Source organism: Stomoxys calcitrans, chromosome 3 (assembly GCF_963082655.1).
Source record: "Stomoxys calcitrans chromosome 3, idStoCalc2.1, whole genome shotgun sequence".
Classification (NCBI taxonomy): Eukaryota; Metazoa; Arthropoda; class Insecta; order Diptera; family Muscidae; genus Stomoxys; species Stomoxys calcitrans.
In genome coordinates, this window is record NC_081554.1 from 26,025,506 (window position 1) to 26,039,001 (window position 13,496).

Consider the following 13,496-nt stretch of genomic DNA (forward strand, 5'->3'; position numbering starts at 1 on the left):
TAGTCAAGGGACTTTAAAATGTTTACTACGATGTCCTTGCGGAAATGCCTGGGCCTCCTCCACTTTGTGACGATGCAGGCTGGTATCGGGCCGATACAAAACAACTGCTTTCGGGGATCAACGCTCAGATGAAAATTTTCGGTGAGCCCTAAAAAAGACTGACAAGATCTGGCAACGTTGGATTTAGTTAACGAGGACGATATTCCTTCTCCATCAATGGCACATGCTTGGATACCAAAGATTCCCTCAGATACTGAATTCTTACTTGGGAGACTAAGGGACTGTTATCCCAATCTATCAATCATTGACTGGCAGAATGATAGATTGGACGAGACTGATGGCAACCGGAGGAGGCCACAGTGGCGCAGAGGTTGGTATGTCTTCCTATGACGCCAAGCGCCTGGGTTCAAATCCCGGCGCGAACATCCCCTTACTAATGCTGACTTCATTTGTAAGGTATCCTGCCAGGTTAAAACTTCTCTACCAAGTGGTGTCGCTATGCGGAACGCCGTTTGAACTCACCATTAAAAAGGAGGCCCCTTATCATTGAGCTTAAACATTAATCGGAGTGCACTCATTGATATGAGAGGAGTATCCCTTGTTCCTTAATGGAATGTTGTGGGAAAGTTTAGTAGATGGCGACCGGGGACATGCCGTATTCGTACTAAATCCAGGCTGTCTTCCAGACCTCGACAAGCCTGAAGGAGTTGAAACCTATGGATTCAATAGAAAGAGCGATGGGGTTGGGGGAGTCAGGAGAGGACTCAGCAGTTGTCTGAGGAACATTTGCCCACATCTTTAAAGTCTGGCGGATTGCCGGAGACTGAAAATCCCCATGCCGCGACTGCACCCGACAAGCCGTGTGTGGGTGGGTCATGCGTTTGGATTGGGCTCAAGAAGTGCGCCAGCGGGGAAGGACGGAACTCCAAAGGTACTTCGACTGCAGCAGCTAGTGAAGCATATAAGAAGGAATCGTCCACACTGCAAGTGTCCAGTGTCTATATATATACGATTAGAAATACAAATATACATGGTAGTGGTTATCCCAAGTTTGGTCCCATCACCTATTTCTTGTTCTATTCGAGTTCATGCAAAGTCCTTGACTTAAATTTCCGTTTTGTGGAACATAACAAAGTCTAGCTTCATTCTAATTCTAATCTTAATTTCATTGGAAAATATGGGAAAATTTCCAGCTTTTCTTGATGCTCACAAAATATGAGTTGCTCTAAATCTTGGTTTTGGTGTTTCCTTTTTCATTATTCTTGTGTTTTGTTCATTTGTTTGCCTTCATTATGGCGCTGAGAGTCTTTGCTGGCGCTGTTAAGCAAATGAGTTGGAATCCACTCTACAACACAGTACATCCAACTAGTATGGCATCCTACAACAGAGACAGACGGACGGACGGACAAAAGAACCGTGAACACTGAGCAAGCAACTCGGCAAGTCCAAAAGCCAGGCAAAGTAGCATCCAGTCAGACTGCCAGCTAGCTAGTCAGTCTGCCTGCCTGCCAGCCAGCCAGCCGGCCCAGCTGAATGATTCAAAAAACCACAGCAGTCAAGCAGCCAGCAAGCCAGCGAGCCAGCATCTGGCAAAAATATCAAAAGCAAAGACAACGGCGACAACAACAACGCCTTGCGACAAGCTAGGCCAAAGCCGGGCCGGCCGGGCTTAAGGGGCAGAAAAATAAAACAGCACACAGCGGCGACATGAAGCTGCTGAACTGAACCGAACAACTGACTGCTGATACAAACGGTTATACTTTTTTTCCTAAAGTCAGTCAGTCGTAATCAACAACGTGTGAGACGCGCTCGAGAAATTGAAAAACTACAACTTTCAGGTAGTTTCGATTTTGAGAAATAAAAAAAAATAACCAGAAAAAAAAACGCAAGGCAACGCACAAACCGTAACGAAACGAATATTCGAAAAAAAAACAACAAATTTGATAGTTTTTTGTTTGTCAAAAAAAATCCCCCTCCTTCCCCCCCCAAAATATAAAAAAAAGTTTTGTTAACACAGGAGGGGAAAAAAAGAAAATCTCAAGGAAATGGTGTGAAAATTTGTGTTGTGGGGGGCCTTTTTTTTTATCACATACCCCCAAACCGTTAATAGTGAGTGTCTTGGGAGCTTTTACATAAGCAAATCATCCTCCAAAAAAAGAAAAGGAAAAAGAAATCGACAAAAATGTTTTTCCACATCATTACCATTGTGCGGCAGTGTTTTTGCAGGTGTTCGAAAGGAAAATTTTCCAATGTCTATTGAAAAAGAAAAAAAAAATTGTTTTATCGAAGTCATACACAACCCGTTTAAATCGAGGGTAGAGGAAGAAGCAGCAGCAGCGGCAGCAGCGGAATAAGGAAAAAAGTTTAATAATACAATCAATAATTTGTGGAATAATCACATCAATCGAGTAAATAAATTTTTATATATATTGTATATTGAAAATATTTTATAACTGCCTATGTAGTTTTTGTATATATACAAGAGAACAACAACATATATACAAGAGAACAACAACAACATCAACAGCAAAAAAAAAATTAATAATAAAATCCAAGCCAAGTCAAGCCAAAAGTTGTATTTCTACTATTGTGTGTTTCAAAACCTCGGCAGCAACTACGCCAACAGCAAAAAAACAAAAAAAAAATCACCACACAGAAAAAAAGTAAATAAATATTTAAATGAAGTTGATGGTAGAAGGCAAATCACTTCATAAAATGCAAAAAAAAACAACACTGAAATAAAACAAAAGCAAAAAGCAACCCAACAACAGCATTGATAAAGCTACAACAACAATAGCAACACCATCACCATCACCACCACCCAATGGCCCACCATCCATCCACACTGACCAACCCAACCAGCCAACTGATCCATCGACGACTAACAACACCATCATCAGCATCACCATCACCATCACCATCAGCATCCCCATCAGCGTCAATAATAACAACAACGACAACGCCACAACAAGTCAACATCAAAACAAAACACCAACCAACCTAATGAGATAAAGCCTCTGTAAAAAAAAAAAAAAAAATATTTAATTTTTTTTTTAACATTCTTTGTCTCCACATTTTTTTTTTTTTTGTTATATTAATAAAATAAACAAAAATATTTTGGAAATAGACAATAATACCATAAAAACCTACTTTCTTGAAAATCAAAACAACTTGAATAGTAATTTTGTTTTGATTGCGGTCCATAGAATGAACTCTCAACATTTAAATGGGGTTTTCTCGAATAGAAAGTCCAACGAAGCTACGATCAAGAAGAATGGGGCGAATTTTATGAAAATTATACGTCAAGGTCATCGAAGTATGACCATTTGAACTAAAAACAAGTAAAAAGGCGTTAAGTTCGGCCTAGCCGAATTTTGGTGGTATATGTGTAAACCAGCTTTCGTCATAATCCGGTGAAAAATGCATAATTTATGGCCCCCTTAGCAGTTATATTGAAATATGGTCCGATTTGGACCAAATTCGGCAAGGACATTGAGTGGTCTTATAAGCACAAGTCATTGTTCAATTTTGGTAGCTATATCCAAATATAGACCGATCTGAACCATATAAGCCACAGATGTCGAAAAGTCTAACATAGGTCACTTTGTCAAATTTCAACGAAATCGGTTTATAAATGCGGCTTATATGGGGCCAAGACTTTAAATTGAGAGATTTGTCCATATGGCAGCTATATCCAAACCTGAATCGATCTAGGCCAAACTGAAGAGCGATGTCGAACGGTCTTACTGGTCTCTGTCGGAAAGGGCCTACCACAACTCACTGGGCCCAAGACCTTAAATCGAGTGATCGGTCTATATGGCAGCTATATTCAAATCTGGAACGATCTGGGCCAAATTGCAGAAATATGTCGAAGGGCCTAACCCAACTCACTGTTGTAAATTTCAGCGAAATCGAACAATAAATGCGCCTTTTATGGGTCCAAAACCTTAAATCGAGAGATCGGTCTATATGGCAGCTATATCCTAATCTCGATCGATCTAGGCTAAATTGAAGAAAGATGTCGAAGAGCCTTACACAACTCAATGTCCTAAATTTTGGAGAAATCGGACAATAAGTGCGCCTTTATGAGCCCAAAACCTTAAAGGAGAGATCGGTGTATATGACAGCTATATCCAAAACCAGACCGATATGGGCCAAATCGAAGAAAGATGCCGAGGGGCTTAACACAACTAATTGTCCCAAATTTTGGGAAAATCGAACAATAAATGAGCTTTTTATGGGCCCAAAACCTTAAATCGAGAGATCGATCTTTATGGCAGCTATATCCTAATCTCGACCGATATAGGCCAAATTGCAGAAAGTTGTCGGAGGGCCTTAAAAAACTCATTGTCCCAAATTTCAGCGAAATCGGACAATAAGTGCGCCTTTTATGGGCCCAAAACCTTAAAACGAGAGGTCGGTCTATGTGGCAGCTATATCCTAATCTCGACCGATCTAGGCCAAATTGGAGAAGGATGTCGAGGGACTCAACACAACTCAATGTCCTAAATTTCAGCGAAATCGGATAATACATGTCGCTTTTATGGGCCCAGGACCTTTAATCAAGAGATCGGTCTACATGACAGCTATATTCAAATCAGGAACGATCTGGGCCAAATTGAAGAAGGATGGCGAGGGGCTCAACACAACTCACTGCCCTAAATTTCAGCGAAATCAGACAATAAATGTCGCTTTTATGGGCCCAGGACCTTAAATCAAGAGATCGGTCTACATGGCAGCTATATTCAAATCAGGGACGATCTGAGCCAAATTGAAGAAGGATGGCGAAGGGCCTAACACAATTCACTGCCCTAAATTTCAGCGAAATCGGACAATAAAAGCACCTTTTAATGGGTCAAACCCTTAAATCCAGAGATCGGTCTATATGACAGCTATATCCAAATTCAGACCGGTCTGGGCCAATTTGCAGAAAGATGCCGAGGGGCTTAACACAACTCATTGTCCCAAATTTTGGCAAAATCGGGCAAGAAATGAGCCTTTTGTGAGCCCGAAACCTTAAATCGAGGGATCGGTCTATATTGCAGCTATATCCTAATCTCGACCGATCTAGGCCAAATTGCAAAGAAAGTTGTCGGAGGGCCTTACGTAACTCAAAATGCAAAAATTTGCCCATGAACATTCCGCTAAGGAACAGGGACAAACTTCTCACATATCAATGAGTGCAGACCGATTCAAGTTTTAAGCTCAATGATAAGGGGCCTCCTTTTTATAGCCCAGTCCGAATGGCGTGCCGCAGTGCGACACCTCTTTGGAGAGAAATTCTACATGGCATGGTACCACAAAAATGTTGCCAGCATTAGGAGGGAAAAACCACCGCTGGAAATGTTTTCTGATGGTCTCGCCAGGATTCGAACCCAGGCGTTCAGCGTCATAGGAGGACATACTAAGCTCTGCGCTATGGTGGCCTCCAAATCTCACTGTCCCAAATTTCAGCGAAATCGGACAATAAATGCGTCTATTTGGGCCCAACACCTTAAATTCACAGATTGGTGTTTATGGTAGTTATATCGAAATATCTACCGATTTTAACCATACATGGTATGGATGTCGAAGGGCCTAACGCAACTTTAGCAATATCTTATATATAAAAAATAAATTTGTGTTTGTTTGTAGATTTGTTTGTATGTTTGTGTGTTCCTTATAGACTCAGAAACGGCTGAGCTGATTTTCTTGAAATTTTCACAGATGGTGCATAATGATCCCTTGCTGAAAATAGGGTACTAAATTTTTGATTTCTGAAGGGGGAGCGGACCCTCCCCCTTACTCTATTTTTCAGAAACGCCAGATCTCGGAGATGGGTGGTGCGATTTTTTGTGTGCTCTCATGTAGTACCCTAAAAATAAAAATTTGGTATCCAAATTTCGGATGCGGTACCTAGGGGGACCGCCCCACCCTAAAACCTACCAAACATGTATTTAGACCAATCACGACAATATGGGACTAAAATGAAAGGTATTTGAGAGTAGAATACGAATCTAATATCCAAATGTGGGACCACGTTTCTGGGGCCCACCCCTTCCCCAAAACACCCCCCAAACAGGACTAATTTATTGATCATGGGATTATGGGGTTATGATATCCAAATATGGGACCAAGTGTTTGGGGGGCCGCCTCTCCCCAAAAACATTCCCAACGGGAACAAATTTATGACCATAGCAATGTGGGGCTCAAATGAAAGGTCTCTCGGAGTAAAGCACGAATCTGATATCAATATTAGGGAAAATTGTCTATGGGGCAACTATATCCAAATCCAGACCGATCTGGGACAAATTGAAGAAAGATATCGAGGAGCCTAACATAACTCACTGGCCCAAATTTCAGTCAAATCGGACAATAAATGCGACATTTATGGGCCCAAGGCCTTAAATCGAGAGATCAGACAATATGAGAGCTATATCCAAGTCGGAACAACTCGCGGATAATAAATATTGCTTTTATGGGCCTAAGACCTTAAATCGGCAGATCGGTCTATAGGGGGCTATGGCAAGATATATTTCGCTGAAATTCGGAACAGTGAGTTTTATTAGCACCCTTAATATCCGAACCGAAAATGATCCAAAAGACGCTTTTATTCTCCGTGAGTTGCACTAGGGGCCTCGACATCCGACCCGATTATGGTGTATATCGGACCATATTTACATATAGCTGCCATATAGACCGATCTGCCGATTTAGTATCTTAAGCCTATAACAGGCGCATTTATTACCTGATTTCGCTGAAATTTAGAAGCGGGAGTTTTATTAGGCCCGTTGATATCCGAACCGAAAATGATCCAGATCGGAACATATTTGGATAAAGCTGTCATATAGACTGATCTGCCGATTTTGGGACTTAGACCTATAACAGACGTATTTATTACCCAACTTCGCTGAAATTTGGAACACTGAGATGTATTAAGACTCTCAACATCTGTCCCGAATATGGTCCAGTTCGGGCTATATTAAGATATAGCTGCCATAGAGACCGATCTTCAGCTTTAGGGTTAAAATACCATAAAAGTCGCATATATTCTCCGATTGCTGAAATTTGAAACTGTGAGCAGCGCTTGGGGTCCTCGAAATCCGACCGGATTGTTGTGTATATCGGACCATATTTACATATAGCTGCCATATAAACCCATATGCCGATTTAGGGTCTTAAGCCTATAACAGGCGCATTTGCCACCCGATTTCGCTGAAATTCGGAACAGTGAGTTTTATCGGGTCCGTCGATATCTGAACCGAAAATGTTTGGATATAGCTGCCATATAGACCGGTTTGCCGATTTTGGGTCTAAGGCCTATAACTTGCGCATTCATTACCCGACTTCGCTAAAATTTGGAACAGTGGGTTGTATCGAGACTCCCAACATCTGCCCCGAATATGATCCAGATTGGGCTATATTTAGATATAGCTGCCATAGAGGCAGATCTTCACGTCTAAAAACCATTAAAGGCACATTTATTCTCCGATTATGCTGAAATTTTAATTAGTGAGTTGCACTAAGAGCCTCGACATCCGACCCGATTATGGTGTATATCGGACCATATTTACATATAGCTGCCATATAGACCTATAACACGCGGATTTATTATCCGATTTTGCTGAAATAAGGAACAGTCATTTTTAATAGGTCCGTCGATATTCGAACGAAAAATGGTCTAAACCAGAACCTATTTGGATATAGCTGCCATATAGACCGATCTGCCGGTTTTGGGTCTTAAGCTTATAGCAGGCGCAGTTATTACTCGACTGCACTGAAATTTGGAACAGCGAGTTGTATCAAGACACCCAATATCTGTCCCGAATATGGTCCAGATCGGGCTATATTTAGATATAGCTGCCATAGAGACCCATCTTCATCTTAAGGGTCTAAAGACTATAAATTTCGCATTTATTCTCAGATTTTGCTGAAATTTGAAACAGTGACCAGCTTTAAGATTGCCGACATCCAATTCAAATATGGTCCATATTTATATATAGCTGTCATATTTATCGATCATCCGAATTAGGGCTTAACCGCATGAACGGCGTACTTAGTACCCAATTTCATTGATTGAAATTTCGACCCAAAGAACAACCCCCAAACCAAATATATTTACCGACAATGGTAGTGTTGAGCTCAAAATAACGATATTTGTGAGTAGTTTACGAAGTTTACATCCCAATGTCTGAAGGGCCGTACCACCCCCAAACAGGGCTTATTTATCGACTGCGCCTGTATAGGACTCAACATAAGGATATAAGAGAGTGAAAGAAGGAGCAGCGCAGATGGCCCGGTTCAGCTAGTTTAAAATAAATGTCAGCAGACAGTGTTTGTTAATGCAATGCAAATTTTGTCCATGAACGTTCCACTAAGGAACAGGGGCAAACTTCTCAAATATCAATGAGTGCAGTCCGATTCTAATTTAAGCTCAATGATAAGGGTCCTCCTTTTTATAGCCGAGTCCGAACGGCGTGCCACAGTGCGACACCTCTTTGGAGAGAAGTTTTACATGGTCAAGAACCTCACAAATGTTGCCAGCATTAGGAGGGGAAAACCATCGCTGAAAATTTTTCCTAAGGCTCTCGCCAGGATTTGAACCCATGCGTTCAGCGTCATAGGCGGACATACTAACCTCAGCAAACTTATTTTTCTGGGTGTATATATATTTATGACCTCGCCATCCTCGAACCCAACGCCATTAGCGTCGCCTTACTGTCCACATAAATGCTGAGTTTTGAGGATGGTATATACCGGCTACTGTAATGGCATTGACCTCTGCCTAAAAGACCGTACATTCATCCGGCAATCTCAGAGACTTACCGATATTGTGCGTCGCAGTGGACCCGCAATCCAGACCCTATGACTCCATCTTGGAGTGTAGATCGAGGTCTCATTCACCTCAAACACAGCATTCGCCCTTCATTAATCCCTCACATGAAAACGTATCCTGAATATCCTTACCCCAGTCAAAACCGGTGACAGGTAGTCGGAGATCTTCTTAGGTCTTCCCTACGTATCCATAACATCCACCTAATGGACCTATAATCCTTCGTCGTGCTGAAGTTTATTTTTTCCGCCTTGGGGATAATGATGACATTGAACTTCCTGCAAGGTCTATATATGTAGGACCATGCAGAGCTCGCCCAGAAAATTCCTTCCAGCCGGGGCGCTGTGACTCCAAGGGACTTCTGCAGCAGTGCTGGGATAATACCGTCAGGTCCGTCCGGCTTAATGGCCTGAAAGTGCGGACTGTCCTTTTCCCACCTATTTCCGGCAAAATTTGTGAGGTATTTATGAGGTTAGCATGTCCGCCTACGACGCTAAATGGGTTCGAACCCTGGCGAGAATATTAGAAATAATTTTCAGCGGTGGTTATTCCCTCCTAATGGTGGCGACATATGTGAGGTACTGTCCCATTTGGTATGGCAGCCAAGTAAAGGCTACTCCCCCAAAGAGGTGTCGCACTGCGGTACGCCGTTCGGAATCGGTTATAAAAAATAAGTCCCTTATCATTGAGCTTAAGCTTCAATTGGACAGCACTCGAAGATATGGGAGAAGGTTGCCCCTGTTCCTTAATGGATTGTTCGTGGGCTAAATTGCAACAAGGCTTTTTACCTCTTTTAAATTCAATGGCAAGTAAACCTTGAATTAGGTTTCTATTTTATATCTTTATACCCTCTGTGACTATTTTTACGTGTCATATCTATTTTGATAAAAATTATCAAATCTTCTAATTAGATTCTTGAGAACTTTTTTGGAGCATTTGTGTGTGTTTTTTTCTAAAATTCTTGCTTATCTGTGTTAAGTTTGTCTTAATTTAGTCTTGGCAATTCTATGTTTTTTAATATTCTTTTTTTTTTTAGCAGGGGCTTTTGTTTTGTTTGGTCTTTTTTTGTGATTTATTAGAAAAATTCCAATGAACAAGTTTTTCTGCTGTTGCGAGTAGTACTAATGCTGCTGCTATTGCTTGCTGTCGCAAAAATTTTGCTATTGCCGCAGCTGTCGTCGTCTTTGTGGCTGAAAACGCTGAAAAGCTTCGCATCTGAGGCCATGCCTAAATTGTGTTTTTGTGCCGGTTTTTGTAGTTGTTTTTATTTTCTTGTAGATATTCTTTTCTATTTTCATTGCTGAGCGTTCCTGTTCTACTAAAATTAACCTCAAGTTAAAGTAAACGAACGCATGCATGCGAGTGTGCATTCGCTCACTCACTTTGCCAAGAGAGTAACAGATAACAGACTAATTACACTGAGAGAAAAAATCTAGTTTTATAACTACGATTTTCTTTTTTTCGAGGTTACTTTTAAGTATTAGGAGCGTGCAACAAGCCGATTACGGGCCTAGGAGTATGTCCATAGTGGCATGGCGCGGATTAATATATGCACCGTTTTTATACCCCACACCATAGGGTGGGGGTATACTAATTTCCTCATTCTGTTTGTAACACCTCGAAATATGCATCTGAGTATACATATTCTGGATAGTCATGTCATTTTAAGTCGATCAAGCCATGTCCGTCCGTCCGTCCGCCTGTCCGTCCGTCCGTCTGTCAGTCGAAAGCACGCTAACTTTCGAAGGAATTAAGCTAGCTGCTTGAAATTTTGCACAAATACTTTTTATTAGTGTAAGTCGATTGGGATTGGAATAGGGCCAAATCGGTCCATGTTTTGATATAGCTGCCATATAAACCGATCTTAGATCTTGACTTCTTGAACCTCTAGAGGGCGCAATTCGCGTCCGACTTCGCTGAAATTTTGAACGAAGTGTTTTGGTATCACTTTTAACAACTGTGTTAAGTATGATCCAAATCGGGTAATAATCTGGTATAGCTGTCATATAAACCGATCTTGGATCTTGACTTCTTGAGCCTCTAGAGGACGCATTTCTCATCCGACTTGACAGAAATTTTGCACGTAGTGTTTTGGTGTTACTTCCAACAACTGTGCTAAGTATGATCCAAATCGGTTCATTATCTGGTATAGCTGTCATATAAACCGATCTTGGATCTTGACTTCTTGAGCCGCTAGAGGGCGCAATTCTCCTCCGATTTGTCAGAAGGTGTTTTGTTATGAATTCCAACAACTGTGCTAAGTATGATCCAAATCGGTCCATAATCTGGTATAGCTGCCATATAAACCGATCTGTCATCTTGTCTTCTTGAGCCTCTAGAGGGCTTCTTGAGCCTCTATAGGGCTTCTTGAGCCTCTAGAGGGCTTTTTGAGCCTCTAGAGAGCGCAATTCTCATCCGATTTGGCTGAAATTTAGCATGAGATGTTTTGCTATGACGTCAAATAACTGCGATAAATATTGTTCAAATCGGAACATAACCTGATATAGCTGCCATATAAACCGATCTGGGATCTTCACTTCTTTAGGCTCTAGAGGGCCCAATTCTCATCCGATTTGGCAGAAATTTTGTACAACGGCTTCTCCCATGACCTTCAACATTCGTGTGCAATATGGTCTGAATCGATCTATAGCTTGATAAAGCTCCCATATAAGCGTATCTCCCGATTTTGCTTCTTGAACCCCCGACAAGGCGCAATTATTATCCGAATGAACTAAAATATTACACAATGACTTCAAATTGTTCAGCATTCAATTCATTTATGGTCTGAGTCGGGCTATAACTTGATATAGCTCCAAAACGCGTAGCAGTTTTTATTCGTTATTCTTTGTTTGCCTATAAAGAGATACCGCGCAAAGAACTCGATAAATGCGATCCATGATGGAGGGTATATACGATTCGGCCCGGCCGAACTTAGCACGCTCTTACTTTTTTTTTTAAATCGAATCAATCAAAAAGTTTTTGAAAATTGCAAACATTTTTACACCCACCATCATAGGATGCGGGTTTACTAATTTAGTCATTCCGTTTGTAACACCTCGAAATATTCGTCGAGGACCCTTTAAAGTATATATATTTTTGATCGTCTCGAAGTTCTGAGTCTATCTAGCCCTGTCCGTCAGCCCGTCTGTCGAAATCACGAAACCGCTTGAAATTTTGCACAGATACTTAGTATTGATGTAGGTCGTTGGGGATTGCAAATGGGCTATATTGATTCAGTTTTGTATATAGCTCCCATATAAACCGATCTCCGGATTTGACTTCTTGAGCCCCTGGAAGCCGCAATTTTTGTCCAATTTGGCTAAAATTCATCATGTAGTGCTTTGTTACGACTAACAACAACTGTGCCAAATACGGTCCAAATCGGTCTACAACCTGATATAGCTCCCACATAAACCGATCTCCAGATTTGACTTCTTGAGCCCCTGGAAGTCCGATTTGGCCGAAATTTTGCATGTGGTATTTTATTACGTATTCTAACAACTATGGCTATTACGGTCCAAATCGGTCTGTAACCTGGTATAGCTGCCACATAAACAGATCTCCAGATTTGATTTCTTGAGCCCCTGGAAGTCCGATTTGGCCGAAATTTTGCATGCGGTGTTTTATTACGCCTTCTAGCAACTATGGCTATTACGGTCCAAATCGGTCTGTAACCAGGTATAGCTCCCTTATAAACCGATCTCGCGATTTGACTTCTTGAGCCCCAGGAAGTCCGATTTGGCTGAAATTTTGCATGCGGTGTTTCATTGCGCCTTTTAACAACTGTGGCTATTTCGGTCCACATCGGTCTATAACCTGATATGGCTCCCACATATAAACCGATCTCCCGATTTGACTTCTTGAGTCCTTACAACCCGCAATTTTGTCCGATTTGGGTGAAATTTTGAATACTATGTTCTGTTATGATTTTTAAAAACTGTACCAAATACGGTCCAAATCAGTCTATAACCTGATATAGCTCCCATATAAACCGATCTCCCGATTTGGCTTCTTCAGCCCCTGGAAGCCTCCATTTTGTCCGATTTGGATGAAATTTTGCATGCGGTACTCTGTTACGACTTTCAATAACTGTGCCAAATGCGGTCCAAATCAGTCTATAGCCTGATATTGCTCACATTTGAACCAGTCTCTCCATAATCCTTGTCGCAACGTCCATGGCGTAACACCGAAATGCCTGTCGACGTCCTCAAATCAACTTCTTAAATATTTTCACATTAATAAGTCGTATTTTCATCGTCGCCAGGCATACAATTTGTACACGTTGAGGTGTTTGAGTTCGCCAACTAAAACCGCCTGGATTTTCCAATGATTGACATGATCCTCATCAGTTCGTGACTTATTTACTCGATCCCAGTACCCATCCCCATCGACAGGCATGTGTATTCAATTTAGAATTTGTTATGGATGCCATGTTAATTTTTTCACAGTGTTACAGCATTACGAGCGAAACAAGTGAAATATTTTAATTATACGATCAGCATCAACAAGAAAAACAACCGCAATTGGAAGGGAGACCACTTCTATAGCGGCCGTTCAAACTGCCACTAACTAGTATTTTCTATGGGAAATAGAAAACAATACTGAAAACTTCCATTGTAAACTGTAAGGCGGTGCCGGTAATGGTTAGCTGTTGCTTGAAAACTAAGCCCCTCTGTTGGGCGCA

The 13,496-nt window shown here is 41.4% G+C and overlaps 1 protein-coding gene across 1 annotated transcript in view; it reads left to right on the forward strand.

Annotated features, from left to right (window-relative positions):
* Positions 1 to 1,794: 1,794 nt before the first annotated feature.
* Positions 1,795 to 13,496, forward strand: part of LOC106088715 (protein decapentaplegic) — a 332,467-nt gene continuing 320,765 nt past the window's right edge. The window contains exon 1 of the mRNA XM_059365934.1: positions 1,795 to 2,408. The gene's annotated coding sequence lies outside the window, so the exon portion shown is untranslated. The remainder of the gene's footprint in view (positions 2,409 to 13,496) is intronic.